The 26,580-nt window shown below is 39.6% G+C and overlaps 2 long non-coding RNA genes across 29 annotated transcripts in view; one reads left to right on the top strand and one right to left on the bottom strand.

The window, feature by feature from the left end:
- Positions 1-26,580, top strand: part of LOC110476338 (uncharacterized) — a 524,174-nt gene that overhangs the window by 417,203 nt on the left and 80,391 nt on the right. The gene's annotated exons all lie outside the window — the stretch shown is intronic.
- LOC146766441 (uncharacterized) overlaps positions 15,619-26,580 on the bottom strand; it is a 31,092-nt gene continuing 20,130 nt past the window's right edge. For both annotated transcript variants that reach the window (XR_014957980.1, XR_014957981.1), the window contains exons 2-4: positions 25,565-25,672; positions 23,281-23,334; positions 15,619-22,405 (exon numbers count right to left, since the gene is read on the bottom strand). This is a non-coding gene — a long non-coding RNA (uncharacterized LOC146766441). The remainder of the gene's footprint in view (positions 22,406-23,280; positions 23,335-25,564; positions 25,673-26,580) is intronic.

Here is a 26,580-nt window from a genome sequence, read left to right as displayed (position 1 = left end):
AACCTTTCCTATGGCAAAGGAAGATCTGTTAGTGACTGCTACAAAACACATTTTCAAAAAATTGTGAAATCCTGCAACCACTTTGTCTTATAAAACATAGTGTCTCCCATAATTTAAGGTGTATTAAAAAAAAAAACAGATTTAAAAAAAATATTAAAAGTTAGCCATTAGTAGATATTAACTGCCAGCATTGACTAAATTTTTAAAAACTATGTTTTAAATCATGGGCATGTTATGACTTATCTAATGGGCAGTTTATATATCTGGGTCGTTAGCAAAACAAATATTTTAGCACTTGTTTGAAATCTTAAATCCAATCTAGAAATGTTGTTGTTTAATCTGCTTTTCAGCCCACATTATCTCCGTGCATGTAAATGCTGTTAGCCATTGTGGCTTTCCTGAGGTCAGGAGCAAAGACCTTCAAGGACTGGCTCTGGCAGCTGAGGGGCTCGGAGTGGATGTGGCTGTTTCCAGGTCCTTGGCAGCCTCTGTGTGAGTGGATGGGAATTCCCCACTGGCAGAAGAGATTCCTGAGGTAACAGGGCTGTTGGAACATTTAGGGCACAGCTTGGAGCCCCAGGAAATGTGGTTAGAACCTGCCTTTCCCTGGGAGGTTTGATGGGTTCCTTTGCATGAGTGCAGAAGGTGGAGAATGGTATCTCTGTGCTCCCCAGTGCTTCTGCCAGGGCTGCAACATTTGATTTCCAGAGCACAGCACTCCCACCCTGGGGCTGCAGGAATCCTCTCCTGTCTCCTGTCCAGGCATCTTCTCCAGCCCTTCAGGTGCCTGAGCTCGCTGCACGTGGCTCTTGCATGATATCACCCAGCAAGAGAGAGAGAGAATGTCTGAAAGGCTCCAATTGGTACAAAAATAAATCTTGCTGATTCTGACTCAAGTAAAACATACAAATTAACATAAACTCAGTATCAGCGGGATCTTAATTTGATTTTTTTTTCCTTTATTTTTTTTTTCCTTTCAAACTTTTTAGAAGATGTGCTGATATTTTAAAATCTCTGCATAACAGAGACCTGGATTTCCCACCTCTTGTACACAGCATCATCAAGACATAAAATATGTTTCTGGCCATCTGAGTATAATAATGAGGCAGCTGTACAGCTCACTTTGGTTGTTTATACCTATTTGGGCTCAGACCTGTTGCAGTGTCCTCTGGATGAACCTTTCTCATCTCAGATCCTGCAATTTGATGTCTGCTCCAAGCATTGGTTAAAGACCAAGTTTCAGCAGTTCATTTACTCTGTGTGAAATTTAGTGGGTTTAAGTCATCACCTTTCTGGTGAAACATGCCAGTTTGAGGCTTGGAGATTGTGGCTTTGTTTTAAATAATGTCTGGGGCTGGGCTTCAGCCTTTGGCTTTGAAACTGTCAGTATGTTGCATAGGCTTGCAAAACAAATCAGAACAGTTTATGTTATCATAAACCATTGAATGGGGGATTTTTTGAAAGAGCTAAGAGAATTACAGGTATATATATATATATAGTGTATGTGTGATTATACAAGCTCAGTGAGGGGAAGTCTCTGAAGTCTCTGTAGCTGTTCAAATTTCAATGGTTTTGTGTATACCTCAACTAGAGTTTTTTTTTACCTTTTAGCTTAGCTGTCAGTCCTTCCAATTCCAGAATTGGAAAAGGGATTTTGTCCCACTCCAGATCTCATGCTAGTGTGTTTCTGATGAGTGTGCATCCTGTGCTGTGTCTTCAACTGTAATTAATTAATGGATGTTCATGTAGGAATTCTCTTCTCTGTGAAACTGATCCCTACCAAACTGTCCTTAAATCTTATGTGAGTCTCCTTTTCCTTGTAAAACTCAAAGTCACCTTCACCAAATGTGGAAACTGGTCTACTACTCAGCTCTTTTTTTCCTCCTTATTTTTCTTTTTTTTATATTTTATTTTCTTTTTATTTTTAAAAAATGTTTCTGTTTTGAGATTTGCCACTTGCTTCTATTGCTATCAACCAGCGCAACAACCAGGGAGTTCTGCTGGAAAAATATTTTCAGGTATACAAAAGTGCTCTCAGATTTGCCACTGACCATGTCACTTTGTATGCAGCATATCCAGCAAAAACATTCATAAGCCAAAATAGCTGTGAGCTTACAGGGTGTTAGCCTGGGATAACTATAGCTTTACAATCTAGCTTGTAAATTTTTATCATGCACACAAGCCCCCATGTACATGCATAACTCATAACTTAAACCATGTTATCACTACCACACAAGCTAGTGCTGTAAAAATGCAACCAAAGCTAAATTTAAATACATGTGTAAGTGCAAAGCACTCAGCTTCTGTAACAAAGGTAAAATTGGGCTCCTCTGGTAAAGATATATGTTCTTAATTTAGCCTGAGAAATCACCAAACTCATTGTGCTGATGGTATGACCTAAACTAATCTTCTGTCCAGATTTTCAAAGATGAAAAAAAATTCAGAAAACTAATCTAGTGCAATGCTGATAGCCTGTGATGGTTGAGAGGTTGTAACATTATTTTAAAATATTATAATATAGCTGATGTGCGATTTTCTGTAATGCAACATCAGTTGTCTGTTATTTCCTTCTGACTATATTTACATGGGAGAATAAGGCTAAAAATCTCAGCAGGTCTATTAATACTCAAGATGCAGGTTGTCATAAATGCGGGTAATGTTTTTCTATTCCTGCTTTTTTCCTGTTATTACAGGTTTTTATGAAGTATACAAGATATGTGGCAACATGAAAGATAATGTAACCCAGTATTTTCCTTGTTTGATGCTGCTCTTTATTTCTCTAAATCAAATGGGAGTGCTCTAAGGTGCCCAGGCCCTTTAATATTTTGTTGTTCACAGTAGCCTACATAAACAGAGTGAACCCTAGAGCTCTCTGTACCTTCTATCTGTACCAGTAAGTGGTTTTATTCATAAAGCAAATTAAACACATCAAATTAAGCAATCTGCAGTGATGAGCAGTGGAATGGAAGCCTGGTATGTTGGTGAGGTTGCTGCCCTCAGTGTAAATAGGTTAAAATCCCATTTCATTGGTTCTAAGAACATATTAACTTTTCTTGGAGGTTTTTTTGGTCTGAAGCATATTCTATACTAAAAAGCTGGTGGTCTTATGGCTGGAGAAGGAATTTGGTACTGAAGAAAAGTCTGAGAAACTCCTGCCTGGAGGGGCTGGAACCATCCTGATTTGAAGTAGGAAAATCCTTGAAACGTTGAGGGATGGACAAGAATTTTTTTTATTTCCTTTTGTATAACTTTTCTTCCTTTGAGAACCTGGGCTGCAAATCTTATGTGCAAAATATTTTAAAGGCTCCTTTTCATCTTTGTGTAAAATACTTTTTTTTTTTGTACTACCTATCTAGTAATGCTGGCCAAATATTTATGTCTCCCCATGCATGTGCTATATAGGAAGACCTGAAAGAAAATTTTTCCAGGCCTGAGAATCTTATGATGCAGATATAAAATATAACAAGACAGATAAGTGTGGTGGTAGTAGAATGAAAGCATGAACTGGCAGTAGCAGTGAGAGCATCTGAGTGGAAATATGAGTTTAATTCTCAGTCCCTGCCTGTAGAATATCTTGGACAAGTTTCCAGGTCTGAAATCCCTACTATGATCCAAAACCTGGCCACAATTGATTGCTGTAGTTTCCAGACTCCTCCTGCATGCATCATAAGAAACCAAACCATCAAGTTATTTGAACAGTATAACATTTGCAGAATTCCAAATTTTCCCAAACAGCATCTTGGGTGAACCACAAGAGATGCATCTTACAGGACCACAGTCTGCCTCAGAAAACCTGGGGAAACTCCAGTGTCTCAGATGGAAACTTCAAAGGATCCAGCAACTTTGAATCTATTTCCCCCCTTTTAAGCTCTTTGGACTGTTTTATTTAAGTGCTGAAGAATTTGAAAAATGCTTCTAGTTAATGATTAGATTGGGCATATATTAGGGAGAGTGCAAACCAAATCACTGCCTGTTTGGCAGGCAGACTATTTTGTACAACTTAAGTATTTACCACTAAAATGTTGTCATCCAGCAATGGTTACCACAGCACCAGCAACAGAAATACCACAGCTGGTATAGAAAATATAATAACTAGTTGTCACAGGAGATTCAGGATAGGAAAGAAGTGTGCCATCTCCGAGGATGGTCTTTTAAAATGCATATTTTTATAGGCAAGGTTCATCCCTGTACTGTTCCTAACTCCAGATGTTGCTTCCAGTGGGGCACAGCAGAATCCTATGGGGAAAGCAAGAAAATTAATTATGTTAGAAGGTCCTTCTGCTCTAACAGACTTATTCTGGAACAGGATAGGCACGTGATGGACTCTCTATCAGTGCAGTCTGTAACTCAAGCTTGGATGACTTAAAAACAATTGTGTTCCCATGGTTTTTAGGCTTTAGTCATCCTAACCTAATATTCAGAGTGATCCTTCTGACCTTGGGTGGTTATTCTCTCCTAGTTGGGTGGTTTTTGTTAGTGACTGTATATGATATGAGAGTTCCTTAAATCACTAAGAAGGAGCTTGATCTACTCATGTTTTTAATGACTCCACATTCTTAGTAATTTAAATCTCAGTCCACCAGGTCAATGAAATGACCTGAAAATGTTCCCAATCTTTCTTTTAAAATAGCAATGTTTATTACAGTTCTTATAATAAACCATTACTTGACCTTTCATGAATTAAAATAGTAGGATACTTATTGAAATTTTGCTCCAAACAGAAGAAAGGTTAATTTTCTTTTGTCTTGTGACACAAATTTTGCTTCTAGTAACAAAAACCTCTAAACAAGAGAAAAAGCCCCCACCCAAACCCCATATATTCCCCATCAATTTGAAACTATCAAAATCTCAAGTCTTGGAAATTAATGAGGATATGCCACACATAAAAACCTGTCCAACTTGAGAAGAAAAGGATTTCTATTCAATTTCAAAGATCCTTTTTCACTTACACTTTTGTAGTTTTTTTCCTTCTGAGAAGGCAGGAGTTCTATTGCATGATTCCCAACTTCATTCCAAGATATTGGTAGTCTGAATGAGTTTAATAAATAAATCACAAATGGAGCATTGAAGCTAGGATTTAACCACCTATGTTACACCATACCAAAATCTAATACAAACCAATTGTGGTCTAGTGTCTAACTTCCACAGCTGTAGAGAAAGATTCAAAGGAGTCATTCCTGGATTGCTCCAATGAGAGGTCAAAATCCCATTCTCAGGATTATTGCAATAATTAGATCCAGATTCTTTCTTGTGTCTGAAAGAGGACTTCAGGCTATCTAACATCAAATTCTGTTATAAAGCTGCTAACAAAATGTTTTACTCTAAAAGTGTGCTGGATGTTAAAATTCCCAACAATGCTCACAAAATATGGCTCTTATGCCGAGCTTAATTGAATTTGGTTATTTATTATGCAACATAAAACATTTATTATATGGAATGTGTTCAAGAACGTCTCCATTTACCATATGTTTTCCAAAATGCTTTACAAAGAGCAAATTGAAAAGATGAATCTGCAAAGTGAAGTCACCAAGGGTTAGGTAGTCCAGCCTCAGGCTTCAGAGCCAACCAGGGACTAATCCCTCTCGAGACACCTCACTGCTCACACTTTTTCTTTCCCCAAAATTGTCCTTTCTGCTGTTCTTGTTTATCTGTTTTTTACAGAGTTTGTCAAGTACAACCACCCAGATTTTGTTTAGTTGCACATGATTTTCCATTTCTTCCTTCTCAGCTGTCTGTTATGAAATGTTATGGTCAGTGCTGTCCTGGCACAGTCCAGCTGTGAAAAAGGCACCATCTCATCACTCTCCATTTATTTTGTTGGCAGCATGTGAACGGCAGGAAAGCTCGCGTGTGTGGCACAGTGCTGGCTGAAACCAGTGTCTAGGAAGCACAGGGAAATGGTTTTACTGTTGTTTTGGATTCTGTAAAGCTATTTACTGCCCAGTGCAGTTTTGCAATTCCTGGCAAGTCAACATAAATGTATGGTCTCACTCTGTTATGATTCCAAGACCATAAGTATTAACATTTCTTTAAATGCTCTTTCTGCTTTTCCTTTATCTTAACACTAGTTAAGAAGAATATTTGAGTGAAGGGAAAGGAGGTGGTAACTGCATTTCACTCTTTTGCAATAAGCTGTGTATGTAAAATCATACCAGTAACATCCTAAGTCTTTAAAATTTGTCTGACATTGTATGTCATCCTGTGATGGATAAAAGAACTCAGACTTCTTTAAGGCATTTTGTAAGGACATTGCAAACTTTTTTCAATGTCTTTGTACGTAGCTGTCAAACAGCAATATCCCATATTTATTTGGTAAATCCTTTCTTGTAATCACAAATAATTTTTCTTGTTAATTATATCTGATCTGATATAAATGCATTCATGATCTGTTTTTTTCAACCAGGCTTGAAAGGAGATTATCTGGATAGGGGGGAAATCCCATGCAAAGTTTGTCTTCTGCCTCAGATTAAAGCCAGTCAGTTCCTAGGGAAGTAAATCACAATGGGAAGATGCACATCCCTGAGAAAAACATGACACAACACAAGATAGGATCCTTCCCAGACACTGGCAAATCTTGTTTGGATTACATAGTGATATCTGGGGACTAAACCTTGCTCAAAGTTTTCCATTAACTTTCTGTTTATGTTTGTACTGAAGTAGTCATTCGAGTCAAAATACATTTGCTATGTTGCTATATAGTTAAAAAAATGTGTTTGGATGTTTGAGATTAATCCAGATGAAAATGAATTCAAGTGATCTCTAACTGAAAATGGCCAATTTCTCTGACCTAAAGAATCTTTTAGCTACAATAGGGACTTTGTAATTTTGATTGATAATGGCTATGGAGTCATGGTGATCTTGTTCTTCTGAAACCAAAGTTTCACATGTTGGTGCCTGAAGTTTGGTTCCTTTGTTTCCTGCTGTAATATTAATGAAACGACTGCTCAGTACAACTTCAGCCGAGCTGCTGAACTTGAGCAGCTTTCAGATGAACTTCAGATGGTGGAATCTATGTTTAGTTTGTTTTGTTTATTCCTCAGCCACATGGTAACATCTCATTGACGTGGTGACAGTTGTTGACTCACAGCTACCGTGGTTTTGAAGCAGTGGGGCTCTGGCCTCTGCACACCATGAGGAGCCTCTTCCAGTTGTTGCTCAGAAAATAATTGTGCATGAGGCAAAAGGTCAGTTTTGGCTCTATGACCCACGTGGGAAGGCAGATGGCTTTGTGCTGTGCTGCTATAACCAGACATTTATTCAACTTTGCCATGGGGCTCCTAATATCAGGAGAGTCACTTGCTGTAGAGAAAATTCGCACATTCAGTTTATAGAATAGTTATAGGAAACTTAAAAACTCTGTTCAGTAATATACTTGTTCCCATAAAACTTACATTGGATCAAGCCAAAACTGAAACATACTGCTGTTTAAACAGAAACAGGAATAAGTATCCCACGCTAGGTTAATTTAATATTACATTCAGATGTTCTGGAATTAAGTGATAGAGCAGATGGGACAGTGATGACCAATTCTTAATAAAATAAAAAGACAGATGATACTTTTTAGCTTATTTATTTTTAAGAGCCATCAGGAATGGCTATGGATTATAGAAAGCCCATTTTTACTCTGGTTCTTTTAAGAGTTAGGTTTATACTTGTTCATATGTCAATCCCCCCTCCCCATAATAACATCTCTGCTTACAGTACTCAACTATCCACATTAATCTAACTTATTGTTAGTAAAAGTAATTCTCCTTACTTTCTAATGGGGTTAGAGGAGTAGCATAGCTCTGGTTTACAGTAAAATCCTGTGAACTCTGCTTTTCCAGTACATGGAGGATGAAACTGTTTGGCAACAAGGTGAGGCACATATATAAAGGCTACAGCAGCTATTAGGGAAGCTTAGTAAATACTCCACTATTTATTGATCAAATACATTTATACAAATAAGTTGTCATTTAAAATGGCTTTTTTCTTGAAGATGGAATTAGCCATAGGCCAGGGGTCCCTAATGCTTTCTCCTCTCAGACTTTCATCTGTTATAGGGTCTAAATGACCAAATATGCTCTTTTGTTTCTCAGCTTTCCCAAACTAACTGAATATCCTGAGGCCATGTCTGCAGCCCTATCTAACCGTGGAATTGAGGGTGAGAGTAACAGAACCAAATTCACAAAAAGCCATCATTAGGGAAGCCACTGGTGGTCAGCCAGGGTTGAAGCAGGCCTGGTTTTCAGGCATGTGCTGGTGTTTTGGGATCACCATACCCATGACTAGTTCTTATGCTGAGGACTGGCTGTAAATTAAAAAGCACAGAGAAGCTTTAGGTACAAACCAGAATAAGATGGAGAGTGGCAAAACCAATTAGGGCAATGTGATGATTAACAGAGGACAAAACAGCATCTGAGAAAGTTGGATTTCAAGGAAAAAAAAAAAACCCTATGTGGAAGTAGGGGAAACAAAGCAGAAACTTTTCTGTATAAAGTAACAATGAAGAATAAAGATCAGAAAGTAAAGATAAATCTGTTTTACTGTTCCTCTGGGGAAAGGATGAAAAGCACGTAAATGCTGTTGACATGAATAATGCCTTAAACACTGGAGTAACTGATATATGTTCAAATCTGTGAACTCAAGCAGAATGCAGTTCTACAGGATCTTTCTTTTCTAACCTGAGACCAAGATGTCAAAGAAAGAATAGGTGCTTATAGGGCAGTGCATTATTGTGGGGATTTGGGAATTTTAAAAATGGTCTTATTAGAGAACTATGACATCTGCTCTGCCATTAGTCCCACTCCCATCCATATGTTGTAGCTGTATGAAAATTGTTCAGAGATAGGATGAAGTAACTTCTGTGAACCAACAATGAGGAGAAGAGCTGTGAGAGGTGGTAGAATGTAAATCCTTGTGCTGGAAGGGCTGGAGGCATCTGTGGTAGCAGCACTCTAAATAGACACTCTGTTAGCTGTGGAGACACAGCATTGCCTTGTGTTATTGCACTGCAGAGAGTCCATGAAATTGGTTCTCAGTCCTTATTTTGAAGGATACCTGTGTATTCTGCTTGGAAACATTCCTAATTTGAAAGAAATGAAGGTTATGTAGTTCTTCCTAATCCAAATTCTCTTTACAGAGATTGCTTCCCTGTTGCTTTTTGCTTCTATCCTCATAACTAAATGAAAGAAGTTAAGTCATTAGTACACCTGGCTGGTCTTCAATATTCTTTGTACAAAGTTATGGGGAAAGTAATCAATAAACATTTTTGTTTCTTTTAGTCTCTTGGTTGTAGTGTGATTGCAGTGGAACTGAGAGCAGAGATCCATCTTTAATGCTGCTTTTTTCCCGATAGAGCTCATGAGCCAATACACATTGTTTACTCAAGGGGCCATATGCAGCTAATCTTTATGGAAATAAAGGACAAAAATATTCATATCTAGTAATATTTAGCTAACTTGTTTTTTTCCTGTCTAAGTAGGGCAGGTAAACACATCCCTGATTTAGACTAAATCACTTGTTTGAAGGATTTTATTATTTTCCCTATTCTTTTCTACATGTCTTGAACTAAGAAAAATAAATCCATAAAAAGAATACATTAACCTAATATAGGTGCATTGAATATCTGCTGCTACTTTCTGCATGGTATAATTCTCATCTGATTTACTTCAAAACATTGTGATCCCAGCTGTAGAATAGCAACAACTGCAAACTAAAAATACTTAGAATTACTGAGTCAAAAAGCTGGGCTTTTATTGAGCATAAAATCGACTGGGACCAGATGGTATAGCAAGAGAGCAATTGCTGAGTTTTAAATTCACCTTTTCAGAAGTGAGATCATTAAAAGCCAGGTAAAGGCTGGAGCTATAGGTAAGATTTGGGAGTACAGGAAGGGAACAAAAGGTTCAGTCACCAAACGGAGCAGACAATAACGTGCAGCTTTGGGATGTGGAATCCTGTATCATTTCTCTCACCACCAGCACCATCCCAAAAGGGAAAAGTGAATATATTTTGTATCACTGAGAGTCTTCCACATGTGAACTGGAAAGAATGACCAAATATTTACTGAGTCAATAGGAGGTGACACATTTTCAGTCTTGCTGTCAATAAATAGTAGAGGATGTTCTGAAGAAACTACTTATTAAAAAAAAAGAAAAAAGTTTGGACTGAATGAGCAGAAAGGTGATTTACTGGAATTTAAATGGAAAGACAAGTAAGGGCAAGTCTCTCTAAATAAAGTACTAGATTTCCAAAGGACAGGCACGGATAAATTAGTGAAACCAATGCAGTCTGTTGAACTGCAGAGGTGTTGAAGCTGGATGTGGAGGAGATTGGGAATGAGTCACAAGATCTGCCTGGGGCTTGTGTCCCAAAACCTGGAGCTGTGACCCTTGAGCTATGGGCCTCCCTGCTCCACTCACTTTAACACAATGTGCTCTATGTAGGTAGGGCAAACATTTTTTTAAGTCTTATTAGAGCTTGCAAGGAAAATTTAAAATCAAACAGAAAAAAAACAAAGCCCCAAAACAAATTACTAAAAAGACAGCTGGATATTAGAGGTAAAGCTCTAAATAAGAAAATAAAGCTCTAAATAAGCCAAAAACAGGAGAACTTCACCTTGCTCATTCATCACCTCTGGACAGGCCAGCCTTTGCCCAGCTGGCAGCTGCTTCACCATCATATTTGGACCACACAACTGCCCAGTGGGATGATTTTTTCCCCTCCTGCTTGTCCTTCTGTGCCTGGATCTTTGCTCCTGCACTCTTCCCAGGTCAGCACTCAGTGCTCTGCCGGCCCAGCAGTTGTAGCTGAATCCTGCAGCTGAATCCTTCCTGTGCTATGCCTCACCCTGAAGCCATCAAATTCTATTGCCTGTGGGAGTGGAGAGAGGAAACCTTGGCCTGAGGGAAGGGGAATCTCTTCCAAATGGGCACGTGCTAGTGGAAAATATTCCCAGATGCAGCTCCCAGGTGGGCAGGGCAGTTCAGCTGCTCTGGAGGTGTGTGATCCCAAAGGGTGGTGAGAAAATAACCTCAGTGCCGAGCTAAGGGAGGCAGTGAGGGTGAGATGTGCAGCTCCATTCATTCCAGCCTGGCACAATTACTGTGCATCTCATCCCCTCCGAGAGGGGAGTTATTCACTTGCAAATCACGGTAGGAACAGAAAACCAGGAAGGGAACAAAACTGAGTTTAGCTGAGTAATGAGAAGGGTGGAGAGAGTTTTGTCTGTAACACCGTGGAGAGGAGTCTTGCTTTTTTTGCTTTTATCAGATGGATGCCTATGAAATGCATACTAATCTATCAGAAGGGCAGGAAATAGGTAAATGGTTTTAAGACCTCATTTGGTTAATGAATTAAAATGCAGAAGAAAAAGAACCCGTGTAGATATACCCACTTGGTCATTTATCACTGCAGGCACTCCTAACAGCCATGCCAAATTCAGGCTTCAGGTTATTCACTAATAGCCATAGGCAAATGAAATTAGCATACTGGTGAATAAATTAACCCAAGTTCAGTAGGAAACTTCTGTATCCTACTGAAGTGCAGTGCAAAAGTGTTGGTTTGGGGTTTTATCCCTGCTGTGGGTAATACACCAGAAATAAACTGGCCATGTGGAATGAGCAGAATGCCATCCAGGTGACACCTGTAGTCTGAGGAATGGGAACTGGCCAGAAACCATCTGATTTTCATCTGTATACATAAAGTGTGTGTGTGTATATATATATGTACACACAATAGGATATATACATACATATATACATACATACATATATGTGTATATATATATATCCTACTGTTTGAGGGGAGTGTGTCTGGCCAAGGAAGGACTCTAATTAAGGCTGGTTTGTTTTTACTTGGTTTTCTGTGTAGCACTCCCAAAAAACAGAATGCTGTGCAGTATCATATTATTTGGTATTATAATCCCCAAATTATAGTGAGAATAAAAAAGCTGATGACATGACACAGAGTTAAAATATCTGATGTAACACTGTGCCTAATGGATAAAAGATGAGGAAGAGGAAAAAAAAGAGTAGAGGAATAAAGCAATGAGAGGATGCATTTAATCCTTGCAAGTTCCTCTTGAAGGCAGTACTATTCAGTACTAATGTTAGGAATATTTGTTGACTTTTTTTTTTTTTTTTAAAGGAAGGGATTACCATATCTGTTCTGTTGGGAAACTTGTTAGGTGTTTGCTACCCAGGGAGGTAAAACAAGGTAAGGTGTTTGACAGGTGCAATTCTCCCAGGAGTCACAGTTGCATTCTCTCTGCCCACGCCTGGTGCTGCCTGGACTTCAAAGGCACTTCCTATTACTCACTGGCACTGGGCCCTGCTGGCATGTTTGCTGCAGGGTGAAAGACTGAAATAAAGGAATAGATATAAGAGATATCCTTTTTGGACTGAATATTCTAGTCCAGGAGGATGGATAAAACCTCTCTGGGCTTCTTGTTTCTTCCTTAAGTACTAGAACTGTGAATTTGGTTGTTAATTTTTCTTTTTTTAGTACGTAGAGAAGATGCCAGTCAAAGATGGCTTGACCAAATGACTATGATTTGATCTCAAACGTGACAGAATTTTCTTTATTTAATGTATCTGATTTCTGGTCAAGACACCAGCTATCCCCAAAAACACTGCTATAGTCACTTAATGTGTCATGAAAAATTACTGTCATATTGCAGAGCTGGGTACAAAAAGGCTGTCACAGTGTGGGGTGGATTGTCTGCATCGTATGGGGCCCTGAGTAAATTTGATCTGGCTTTTTTATGTAAGGACTGAGAATATAGAGCATGAGTTTTTATTCTTTGTCCCACATGGTTTTTTTGCTGGCCTTTTCCCCCTCCTAAAATCACTTCTAATTGGGGATATCTTGAATTTGCTTTTTGCTGGACCTAATGGTGACAGCTCTGCTGCAAAAACAAACATTCCCTGTGCAGCACAGTCCATCACTGTGAGCCACTCAGCACTGTTGTTGCAGTGATATAAATGGATCCCCATGCAATGAGATAGTGATTAATAGCAGGTAGAGCACAGTCTGCAAAGACGTGGTACTGTATTTGTCACCCCCCCAGAAGTTGTCATTTAATGCACTCTATCAGGAGCAGTTTTATGTAATGGACATGGGAAGATCCATAAAAGTAACATCTGAGACTGCAGTAGGGCCAGTATTGATTTATTTGTTACAATAAAATTTTTGTCATTACTATGCAATTGCTCTATCTCTGGAAGAATTGATATATGTTGTTGGATGTTACAACCCACTATGCAAAACTTTTCCCTTTTTTTTTTTTTTCTTTTTTTTGTCTTCCATAATTTCCTGTAACTCTTCTAAGGAATCATTATTCCTTATTACATAGGCCTGGCATGCCACCTATTTAGATAAATGCCTGAACAAGTGTGCAGTAAATATTCACAGCAGCTCATGTTTCAACTATATATGCCACTAATTAGATAATTTAGTGGATCAAATAAATAAACACAAAAATAGAACAGACCTGAAAAAAAAACAGGGAGTAAAATGTACAGCCACTGTTGTTTTGTGGGCCAAGATACCAACTTTTAGTCTGTATCAAATGGCTCTAATATGCTGTAGATGGGTAAAATAAAGAGGGATAAACAATGAGAGCAGAAAGAAAACCCCATCTTACACTCAATTACCAGGTACAATAACAAATGATCAGGGAATATTATAAATAATGACTCCTCTGTATCACATGTATTTATCCATATGTTTTTGGCACCTTTCTCACCCAAAGCTCAGGGAACGTGCCAAGCAGAGTGTACCCAGGATTTCAATATCCAGAGCCCTTTGTTTACAGACCTCAAAGCACTTGTCAAAGGGGAGAAGCATCATTGTCTCTCATTGACAGAGGGAGAATAGCCCGTGGCTCACCCAGGGTCATGGCACAGAGCTCCCATGCAAAAGAGCTGCTGGGGTTTTCTGCCTGGGTTTGCCTTTTTTAGGTAAATAATGCAGCCCCTAAATGTGCTGGCAGGAATCATGGCCCCAGTGCTGGAGACTCCCACGTGAGAACTCAGATGATGTGGGACTGATGCGAGAACGCTGCTTCCATACCCCAGACCTTTTATTTGCAGAATGTTGACCTGTTGACAGGTTTAGTTTTCCTTATGATTTCTTTACAACTTCGTTTATCAGCCCTGTGGTCTTTAAATTAGATTCTCCTTAGATTAAACCCATAGATTCTGAAACTGCTAAGCAATTCAATTAAGCAGGATGGAGAAAATAGGTGGAAGTTGTCTTTTGAATATCAGCCGTTGCAGGCACCAGTGACTGTACCTGTGTGAAGGCACTTTAGAGCCTCAGGCTGGCACAATTCAACCTTGTTTATTATTTGAACACTCTGTCTCTTAGGGCAGATATATCTAGCCATGTACTGTTTATCATTTTCATTGCTATTCCTGATCCTAGTAAAGTCCATTTTTTGCTCTTGCAAGTTTTTGGAATTGAGTGTTGGGTGGGAAAGAATCACAGGTTTCCCAAACTGCTTTATTTTTATCTTGTTTACCTCAGTAATTGATGGGGAGCATCCTAATTTGCTGTTTTTTCCCTGATTGTATTTTTTGATAAAACCAGCTAGTGATTCAATTTCCCCTAGTATGCTCTCTGGCTAGACTATATTTTCTTGTGTACTTTCTCAAAACTTACCCAGCACTTCAAAAAGAACTTATGTGGCTTTTCCCTGAGACTTTGCCTCAAAAGTGAGGTGTGTGAGGTGTGTGGCAGGGGCTGCACCACTCAGTGACACAGAGATACAGCACCTGCTGAACAGTGATGCTGTTCACTTCTCACCAGTTTGGATAAAAATCGTGTTCAGAATCTGCTCCAACTTAGCATAGGAGTTCCAAGCTTCCCTTTAGTCAGTGCAGACAGTTGAGATGCTGAGGTTTCAGTGTGATCCTCACTGAGGTTTTGATGTCAAAGCAGGGTTTGCATTGCTCAGTTGGAGCACTGGGGTTAGGACTCTGCTCAGGCAGGGCTGAACTTGCTTGGAGGGGGCTGAGGGGGAGAGAATTAGGCTGGAAGCAGCCCAGGTGGAGAGGGGCAATAAGACAAAAATCAGGGGCTGTGGTGCTGTGTGAGAAGGTCTGGCCATGAGTGTTCTTTGCTAAGCTGCTCCTGGAAGGCCCTTGGGTTGAACCATAAAAACGGGGTGCTTTGAGGACAGTGTTTCAAGCTTGACTCTGTCTTTTATCATCTTAAGGGTTTTAAGGTGGTTTCAACATTGATTTTCATGTCTGAGTTTTTCCATGTTGGATTTTCATTATTGCTCAGATAACACAAATTACAAATATTTGTGGTTGCTGATCAGCTGATGGAAATATGAGGATTGCGTGACTTGCTGTTCAGTTCCATCTGAGGATATGCAGTATCAGTTAAGGTTAGGATCCAACAACAGCCAAATGAACACTCAGGAGAGGTCAATAAACTGCAAATCAGATCTCTTCTAGATTATCCTTTTTTCCCTTTTCAAGCTGTTTGAGATGAACTTCTCTTCACATTTCACACAAAGACACTTGCTAACATTTTATCCTTTATAAACTGATCAAAAATGAATAATTTACCAGTCTACAATGTTCATGCCCGTGCTGCTTAACACAAAAACACAAAAACATGTAATAAATAAAAGACCAATTTTGGCTTTAATTCTCAGCATCTGAGGAATATACTTTTAAGTAGTGAGATAATTTCCAGCCATCCAGAGCTAAGCAGAAACATCATACCACTTCACTAAACATCCGTGGTTTACATAAAAATATAGATTTCCTTTAAGTGCTTAAGTCTTTGGTAAGTCATATTTACATTATTATTGTTTATGTTCCGAGAAGTCAGTAGAAGGACAGCATTGTTGCAGTTTATGTGGTTTTATGATTCACACTTGATGAGGCTACTATCAAATGAGGGAGAAGAAACCTGACAAGTTTAACGCTGCACTGTGCCATAGGACACACAGCAAGAACACAACAGCATTGCATAATCAGCATTTTATATTCCCAAACATGTTTTTGTTTTGATCTTCTGAAATAATTCCACCCAGGAAGGCATCATTTTGACCTGAAATTTGGTTTTGCCATGGCACGATTATGCTAATCTTGTTAAATATCATCACCACACAGCTCACAGCTGCAGATTGCAAGGTTCATTGTTTTGAAGAGACTTCACTTGAATCCTTAACCAATCCTAAATTAAAGTACAAGCAGAAGAAAAGTGGATCATAAAATCTCAAGATGGTGTATGGTGCAAGAGGGAAGCATCTGGTTCTTATGATGATGTAATTGGGCAGATCCAGATTACCAAGGTTTGAACTCTGACCTTCCCGATACTGATTATTTTTTTCCCCTTGTGATGTCAGGAATTCATTTATTGCATTGTCACATTCTGTCTGCTTTGTCCAAATTTCAAGAAAGTCCTTGGGAATCTCACAAGTGTGATGCAGTGGACACTGTCAGACCAGACAGACAACACAGTCACAGCAGAATGCAATAAGATCTTTTTGGATCAAAATTGATTCTTCCAATTGTAACTACATCTTTTATTTATGCTGCCTTTCTGCTAAAGGTAACTTTGACTAGGGAATGAAATATACTCTGTTTAAGGCCCCAGTTTGGATGTCTGGGTGCTGCTTTGGGGATTGACATTTGTCAATGCTAAGTTGACAAATGTTTGTATCTCCATCTGCCAAAGGTCAATAGCAATCAGCTGTACTGCTGGGTGAAGGATGTACTAGTGGATGATTGTTTCATAGAAATGATTGTGGTGAATTTCTTGTGGTCAGCCTCTCTATGGGTTGTTAAGCAGGATCTGCTGCTGTTTATCACCTTTTTTTGATGTCTTGTTCGGGTAGATCTGGACCACAGAGGAAACTAGCAGCTTGTCTGGCTGTACTGTTCTGCAAAATTTGTTCCTTTTTATATTTCCAACTGCCCTGTTAGATTATTAAGCCTCTGCTCAAGTCTCATGCTGGAAAATTCCATTCAGAGTATGCTGAGAATTCCTACTCAGATATAAGTGCTGTTTTGAGTGTCTTCAGGGAGGATGTGGATACTTTCTTATAGCTTCTTTTTAAAATGTGTGTAGGTGTATTTGTGACTTTTCCCAAGGCTGATAAATCAAAGCAAAGATGCCAGGAAATTAATTTTAATCTGATGAAATCCAAAGTGCTCTGAAGCTGGTTTCTACCAGCTACCCTACTGAATTTGGATCAAGCATTTCAGTATAGAGCATATAAAACTGCTGGTGCATGGAACTGGCACATGTTTCTGCACCAAAAAGCTACAAAGAAAGTCAATGGTAGGAAGAACATCCCTTGATCCCTTTTTCTATGAACAAGAAAGGAAAAGACAAGGAATTAATACCAGTATAACTTTATAAAAGCAGGGCTAGATAATGCAGGGCTTGGTCCCCAAGTCTGTCAAGAGTGAGGTTTTTAGGTGACACAAGCCAACAGGAGAGGCAGAGTGGGTATGGAATGCTGGGCAGGGCTTGGGCTTGCACTGAGCAATGGGAAGGGCAGGAAGAACTGACTTTTGTTTAGCACTGGAGAGGGAGGCAGGCAGGGTCATTCCACCCTCCTCTGCTGGGCCCAAAGCTGGAGGGAAGGGAAAGCATGTCAGTTCCTGAAAACATCTTCCTTTTGGCTCTTTCCAACAAGATTCTTCAATGTGTTTATTATCATTTGGATGCTTGGGGATCACCGAGTAGGGAGTTTTATCTTAGACTGAGTTCACAGGGCTTGGACTTTGCTCCTCAAAGCTGGTGTCAGAAGCACTGTGCAGAGCTGAAGTGAACCATGATAATTTCAAGATTTTTAAAATCTCCTGTTTGATATCTCCCTCTCTTCTGAGTTGTTTTCCTCCACTCCACATAGAGAAAAACTTAAATACATATTTTTCTAAGAGATTGCTGTCTAAATTTTCCTTAAGTTAAACCATGTGTTTTGTTGGAAACTTTAGATATTTATCTGTTTTTCTGTGTTTTGGTTTTTTTCCCTTTCCCTCTTTTTCACCCTCTCCTTAGGGACCTACAAAGCAAAACACCAATGTCTCTTCCAGACAATGTTAGAAGGACAAGAGATAAAGCAGGGTTATATTTGCTTTCAGAAGAGTTTAAGATAACTGGTTGCCAAGCTCCCCATCTGTGTGGATGAAGAGCAGTGGATGCAGAGCCATGCACGTCAGCTCCATGGGGAACAGGCAGAAAAGCTCCTTCCTTGCTTCTCCAGGGAAAGTGGACAAACAGTGTAGGCAGTAGCAGAAGGGCTTGCCCATCTCTGAAAGGGTTAGAGCTCTCAAAATCTCCTTTAGTAAAAGCTTGCCTTTCTACCAATAAAATAAAGTGCCTTATTCATGTTCTTGGTGGCTGTGAATTTGGCAACTTCCAAGAGCACGATACAATTTCTATTTTTAATAACTTGCTACATGATTAGAACAAGGAGGAATATGTAGTACGTAACAGACCAAGAATAGAGCAATGGATGATATTTTCAGATTTAATTTTTCATTTCTGGGCACGGATTTTCTGGTGTTGTCATAAGCATCATTTGCATGGCCATTTCCCAGTAGGAAAGAGTCAGGTCTCTGACAGATCTGCCTCTTCCCTGAAGGGTATTTTTGAGTTGCAAATGAAATCCTCTCTGCCTTATTCATATGTGTCAGGAGTAGAACTGTAAACCAGTCCTACCTGGGCTGTTGCTGGTAATCAGAAGTTTCTTACACTCTAAAGCAGCAGTGCACTTCTCTCCACTTTCTAGCCTAAGATTCACATGGGAATCCAAACTCATGGTAGGTGATAAATGTAGAAAATATCTGAGTGACCATTATGTCTTCCTTCCTGTGTTTTGAGATTAAATAACCCTCATTCCCCACCAACACAAAAGCTGTACTCCTGGCTTTTAAGAAAATCATTATTTCAGGAAAATTCAGTTTTTCAGCTGTCTATTCACCCAGCCAGTAAGCTCTGTCTGTGCAGCTTTTATGAACAGGTACATGTGGATTTCTAGAACCAAACAGCTATAAAGTGCAGTGACCCTGGTGACAACACAGAACAGGAACTAAATTTAGTCCCTGTATAAAGGTGACACTCAGCTCAGTGGCATGGTTTGCTTTGGAATATTAAAAGTTAACATATGAGAAACATGCAGCTCACTAGTGGTATAGCTTTGGGGATTATTAGGGAGGATATTAATTTAAGTAGCTCAGGACTTAATCCAGGGAGGTAACTTAAAAGGAGTTTGGAACAGCAAGCAGGAACCTCGCACTGCTGGAGAAAATGAAGAAACAGCTGGAGAAAAGGGCCAGCCTCACTTTTATTGCGCACAGCAGTGAGTGGCATCAGGAATAAGTCAGGCAATACTGAACTCCTGTTTAGTTTTTGGGGTGTATTTCCTGCTCCCAAAACCTGTGATGTGATACCAATGATAGCTCATGGACAGCAGATCCTGTGGGCTGGGTGGTGGAAACTTACTTTGCTTTGGAAGATAGAAATAGCAGAGTGAAACAACTTCACTGCAAAGAAGAAAGGATTCAGGGGGAGGGGGGATTAATTAGTCTCACTTCACTAAAGCAAGTCATGCTACAGAGCTTTACACTATCTGAGGAATGGGCTTGTGTAGGGATAAAATGATGGGAGTGTTATCATTGTGCCTTAAACTGCTGTAAAAGGAAGATTTTGTTTGTTGGGAATTTATGGTGGCATATAGGAGTGTTTATGTGAACAGCAGAAAGCAAAAACACATTCTTTAGTATCCTGACCATGTGTGTTTGCCAGGCTTGGTTTTCCCGTGACTGAATTTTAATTTCAGTCTACTCCCTCTCCAAATATCTGTTTTGTTCTCCCCCACTTCTGCTGGTCACTGTGTTAAGTGCAGGGATGTATTGTGAGAAGTGCCTTTGTAACTAGTGTGTCTGCAAAGGCCCATGTCCAAAAGAGCAGAGAAAGTGATACACAGAGCATGAAAATCCCGTGGAGACTGATGACTGTGTACACCAACACATGGGGATGTGTATTTATACAGGGAGGGAAGGAGAAGCAGAGCAAGGCATTTCGAACTTTGGTCGGTTGTGGGAACTGACCCTGTAATGCTTTTTGAGGCTCTTTGCACGTGTATCTTTGATTCTGTGCAATGAGTAACGTACTTACAAGGGATTATTTCATCTCCTGGGGGACAGCCTGACCCCTCTCACCTCCCCTTATCGTGGGTGTGAGGAGCCAGGGGGCAGGAGAATTGCTTGGCCCTTCCCTGAAGGGTGTGTGCAGGGACGGAGTCTGGCAGACTGAAAAAAGTTCAGCAAAAAAAATGAATTCTCTGGCCCTCAGTGTGGCTGTGGAGTGTTTAATCTTGGCTCTGGGTGCTGGGCCTGACAGCCCCTAGGATGGGAGGCTGAGCTCAGGCAGTATCACCTATATATCTATACATACCTACACCTTTTGGTACATCAGCTGCAGCTCACCCAAAGGCACTCCACTGAAGTGTGTACACATTTATTAAGAAATCCTTATGTATATTTTACACCTCTTTTCCTCCTGATTTAAATGTCCTGATGAATATTTATTATATCCAATTAAATTTTAGTAGTATATTTGGTTGTCGGGAATGAAATCTTTATTATTATTTACATATTCTTTTGTTATTTGCATATCTTTATTTACATCTTTGGCTTTATTATTAATGCACGCATACAACTTTTAAAGTAAAGGTAAAACCTTTGACTAGAAGGAGGCTTAAATGCAAGTGTTTACACTGCTAATATCTGCCAGAGAAAATACAAATCAGAAACTCATACCTAAACTCACATGCTGAAGAAGAGGCATTCCTAACGTCCTCTTGTTATTCTCTTTTTTCTTCAAGATGAATTTAAAATACAGGAGGTTGCCACGTGGAAAAAAATGTGAATTTCTGCATCTGATCTAGATCTACACAATGAATATCTAAGAAACAAGCAATTTGTCAGGAGTTTTCAGACTAAAGTTCCTATAGCACATGGCTTGTAGGGAGCAGTGATTTACAATTCCCTGTGAAAGCTTTTCTGGGCTGAAAAGCTAATAGATGATGTTGCTATTTAAGTGCTAAGAGAACATTTTCAGCCCTCAAAGGTTAGGATCAAATAAAAGTTGTGTTTCTTGGAACACACAGGGGAATGGTTTTATCCTGAACTGATGTGTCTCTGTTATTTATCTGTTTGAATTCATTGGAAAATAAATGTTTTCACCAGGGAAATATTTTATTTTAGTATGAAGAGCCATTGAGCACATACATCTGCCTTGGCACAAAATTAGCTGTGATATTAAACTCGTGTTCAAAGGTATATTGGCAAATATTCATGAGGAGTCCAAAAAACACTCGTTACTCTTGTTTGATTCTGCAAAGCTGCTGTAGGTTTTCCAAATTAGTACCCACACAGCTACCTAGTGACTGAGAGGTGGATTTAACACCTCAGAGATGTGACAATTCCTTGAGGACTCTTGTGGCCTGTCTTGATGTGGAGGTCTTAAGTACAATTTATGAATTCTGGTTGAAGTTATGAAGTTGCTGGTATGAAAAATGGGAGCGTCCTGGATTGCTGCAGATAGTGAATCCATCATTTTCTCACAAGGTCTGTCACGTTCTGCAGTATAATGACCATAGAGAGTCACTCATCTTAATGCCTTTGTTCTGAACAGGGAGTCAGGAGAACAGATTTTTCCCCATAATGCCAGGAGAGGGAAATAAGGACTTTGGTAATTTCTTGGACAGAAGCAAGAGGATGAAACATTTGTTGAAAAAGAAGTCATGGAGGAGCAAGAAATACAGACAGAGCTCCAAGGAAGGAATAAATAATTTCCTAAGAGAAAAACCCAATGTAATGGCAGAACCCAGAGTAGGCCAGAGAAAGCTGGCAAGTAGAGCTGAAAAACTGTCTCTGAAAAGAAGCCATGAGACAGCAGAAAAAAATCCTCATCAGCTAATGAGCTCAGATTCCTGTCCAAGGAATTCTCCAAAGTCCTGAGGAACCAGAGAGAAAGAAATAAATATAAGCATTGGGGTTTTTTTTTGTTTATGTATCTTTTGACTTCATGATAAGTGACAGGGATATTTTGTACTTGGACACACATGAGGATGTGTAAAGGATTCTCAAGTTTAGAGTTTACAACTGCTAATTCTAAAATCCTCTGGCTGGGAAGGATCCCCTGATGAATAACCACCCACAGATGACACTGCACTCTCTCCCAGCAATGAGTTTCTATTCTTTTTTCTCACTCTTAGTGTAGAGGTGACCACTTTTTGCCAGTGTCTGGCTTCTTATCACTGTTGAGGAGCTCTTAGAGGGCACAGCAGTGGAGCACAGTTTGGGTTTGCTTTGCTGACAGCCCTTCTGTGCAAAATCTTTTTGGTAAATTGGAAGTCTGGTCTGAACCATGCCTTTTGCATCTGAAACAGAAGAGGTGAGGAAAGCCTCTGTCACACAATTAACTTCATTTTCTCACATTGAAATCTCTGTTCCTTTGCTTTGCCAGTCAGTCTGCACTGAACCCCTGCGAGAGGACTTGCAGTGTCTGTTTTTGAACTTGAGAAATGACAGAGACCTCCAGCACAGGGTGTAAAACATAATTCCTGCCACTTTGTCTCTTCTCAGTGACAGTACAGTGGAAAGCAGTGCTGAGCACACAGTGCAGAGTCACTTTTTCCTGTCTCTGCAAGATGTTGCTTTAAAATTAGGTGAGATGCATTGATTTAAGAAAGGCTGGAGCGGGGCCCAGAGGAGCTGAGAGAAGAGATGCCACTTGCTCTGTTACAGCTATTTACTGACCAGCTTTTATTTTGGTCTTTTATATTGCTGAGAAATTCATACATTGTATTTGCCTTTTGTGTACAGCTCTCAACAAGTATCTCTTTGTCAGCCTCACAAAGGGCAATAAACTCTGTGTTGCAAATAAGCCTCAGTAGCCGCTGGACATTATGACTAATTGTAATGCAGCATATATCCTTGAGGACTATAAACCTATATTAAAAGACAATGGTTGAGAGAAAAGCTATTGAATTGAGATAGTACTCATGTAACCCCATGGGGGCTCAACAGACAACAAGGAGGCCATTGATACCAGCTCTAATACAAAAAGCCACACAGACAGAGAGTCATCCAAACCAGTATGGTGTGTGGATGACCACATAGTTCAGTTTAATGCTGCCTTTGTTTTGTTCTCACTTCGAGGCAGACAACACACACTGGAACATCAGAATTAGTTCTGTTTAGATTGCTGCACAGGGAACAAGCGAGAAAATTGATGGAGCAGTGCCCCCCTCACCTTCTCTTATGGTGTGCCAACTTGTCTGAAATCTGCCCAGTCCCAGGGTAAATTCTGTAATAAAAGTGGAAGAAAACACTTTGTTGTCTTTTTGGGGCTTTGTGTTTGTTTTTCCTAAAAGACTGAGAAACGTTGAAGTTTCTTTTGCTATTTCTCTTTTTTAGTCTCTCTCTCTTTATTTTTCCCCTTGCGTGTTCTGAATCAGTTCAAGTCTGATGAAACTATCTTCTGAAGCTATCAGCAGAGTTTTCAGTTAGGATATAAAAATGTAAACAGTGTTTAACATGCATTACAACTGAGGGCAGAACTGCTCAGAAGCTGGGAGAGATTTCATGTTGAGGAATTCTGGCCTTGGCTCTCACCCCTTGGGGTGATTTTACCTTGGGTACCCCAGTATTGTATTAGCCACTGAATGAGTTGCATTAAAAATCACTTCCATCACTCTGGAGTGATACTTTTTCTCTGCATAGATATAATTTTTTAGGTTGTAACCTCTGTGTCTATGGGCATAAAGCCTGTATTTTACTGAGACCTGTCAGAGATACAGATGATTCTTCAAATTGTGTTTCACTCTTTGTTCCAATATTAGGAACAAGAGTGTCGCTATAATTTAAAAGTGACCAAGCCTGTAGTTAGAGCCTACTTGATAGACTAATTAATGATAAACTCCACTAGAAGAATCCAAATCTATTTCCATACTAGCATTATCAGGAAAGCCAAGGAAAGATTTGTAAACAGAAACAGAGCAAGGACTTACTTTCCTTTCTATTTTTTCATTTTTTTTATTTACAGTAATCATCCTCTGTTAAATAGTTTTCCTAGGTATCCCTGCTGAATCACTCAGAGATCCTTTTAAATTCCATGCAAAATTCCCATCAATTTGCACTATGTTCATAGCTCTTTTTCCTCAGTTATTTTTTTGTCTCATCAGCTTAGATTTAAATTTTTCAGGACCTTTGTAAGTACAGCTGCTGTTGCAATGGGTGTGTAACTGCTGTCCAGGACAGATAAATGCCCTTCTTCCACCAGGTTTGCTCAAGACCCATGCAGGACTCTGTTTTTCTCCCTCTTTCCTAGTATTTTTCCCTGTCAATGGATGCCTTTCATTCTCTTCATACTGTTCTTTCTAACTTCCTCCCAATATGATTTGATTCTTTCTTTCATAGGATGATTTTTCCCCGACTGTAGTTTCTCAACAGTGTCTGTATAGCACCTCCATCTGCTTTTGTCCTGTGAAGGAATTGCCTCTAAAGAAACACCCTAAGTGGGAATTATGCTTTTATTGGAGCCAATATTTTACCCAGTGAATTAGTCCCAGTGGAATGAATAGGACGATTTGCATGCTTAACATTAGGCACACTGAAGTCCTTCACTAAATCAGGTCTAATGTGCACATTGAACTTCCCCTGACTTAGGAGAAAATCTGCAGGCCAAAAAACCTGTGATTTAAAGGCACCATGTGAAAACCTGGCTCTGTTGTGGCCAGTGACAAAGCTGACTGTGGTGTCTGTGGAACCAGGATGGTACCTCAGCTGTTGAGTCCTCAGACAAATACCCCAAGAACACAAAACCTGCAGTCAGGAGCCATCCAGAAAATGAATCCTGTCTCGTACTGAAGGATTTGGCATTTTAAGAGTTAACCTAGAAATTCAAGCACAGTAATTTCAGATTAATTTCACTTCTGCCTTTTTCCTGTTAAATAAATTTGTTTCTTTTTAAACTGACTTCAAGAAAGAATAAGAGGGGGAGAAAATCCACCTTTTTGTTAAATTAGCTTAAAGCAAACAAACTAAAACTTCTCGATATTGTCCAATGCAATTCATTATGCTGGTGCAGTACTCTTTTTTTTTCTTCTTCTTTTTTTTCCTCTTTCCATTGCCTGAATAATGTTCTTTGAAGACTACATCATCAATAAACCACTCTGGTGAGGTTTAGAGGGCCTAGAATAATGAATAACAATTAGGGGCATTTAAAAGGTAATATTTTTTCCTGCAATTTGGGAATTGATTTATGAAGTTGGGGATCCTCCAATTTCATCAAATAAATGGTTTCTTAAACCAATTCTTCTTACCGTCATGGTAACACCTTTAGATCTGGCACAGGTAGCAAGCTTTCTTGCCAACTTATTGTTTTTGATGCAAATGAAGCATCTCAACTTGCACAATTAACAGAACTCCTGTCTAAAATTGTTATACATTTTCTGCAGCCCAGTTAAAGTAGCACAGCATAAGTTTTACAGTGAGAACTATCCTGTTGGGTTTCATCTGTGTGATGTTACACTTACTTTTTGAAATTGAAGCCGTGGATATTTTTCCTCCTTTGACGTTTCTTGAAAATGTGCTGGAATTTGAAGGCCTGATGAGCACACCTCAAATGGAGCCAGGCAGTGAACCTGGATAAGTGAGCAAAAGGTCAAAGCCCTGCTTTAGCAGCTCGGAAGAACAAAGCATGATGCCAAAACCAGTCAGTGAAATCAATGAGTGGTGAGTGGATGAGTAAAACATGTGGAACAAAGTAGTTGGAGTGAGGAGTAGGACTGTGACAAAGAAGTTCCACATCCTTAAAAACAAGGGAGCCCAATCTGGGCAGTCACTGCCTCTCAGGCTGCCCGAATGACCTTCATCCCCAGCTCAGTGCCAGCGAGCTTTGATTCACCTTTAAACAACCAGCCCCTGGGAAGTTTCCAGTATCTTGCTGGTGGGTCTCCTAATGGAATTAAACTATAATACCTTGCACTCTGGTAGGGCTGAATGTATGGATAAAAAGATGCTGAGGTAATAGTCATTCTTACAGATCCATAAGCCTCTTTGGAAGTACAAGCCAAAATAATATTTTCCAGGGATTCTAACCTCTTTGGTAGAGCAAACCCCCCAGGCAGAATGTGTAAAATTTTGAAAAAAATTAAAATATCCCCTTTTACCCCAAGAAGGGTGAACAGTACAATTTGTAGGAAACAAATATTTAATGCACTCAAAAGTATTGCTTATAGTGCATTGCAAATAAAATCTATTTCTTCAGACTTCCCTCCCCCCTCCTTGTGCTGGGTGCTCTATTGAACCCTCACGCTTTTGCTCATCATTGCACTGCTGATTTTTTGTCCAGTGGAGAATTCTCAGCCTAGGTGATGTATTGATAAAGCAGAGGAGTGAGGTGGAGGAGGAAAAATGTTCCTGGAATTTCCCAGAATTGAAGAGCAAGGGCAACATCTCCCAAAATTCTTTCACTGATGGCATGCTTAGGGATCACCTCATGTTATGTTGTTCCAGCCCTTGGGCTAGTGTTGACTGCTGCTTTGTAACC

Source organism: Lonchura striata, chromosome 11 (genome assembly GCF_050655825.1).
Source record: "Lonchura striata isolate lonStrDom1 chromosome 11, ASM5065582v1, whole genome shotgun sequence".
Classification (NCBI taxonomy): Eukaryota; Metazoa; Chordata; class Aves; order Passeriformes; family Estrildidae; genus Lonchura; species Lonchura striata.
The sequence above is the reverse complement of the archived record's forward strand: the minus strand, read 5'-3'. Positions and strand labels throughout refer to the sequence as shown.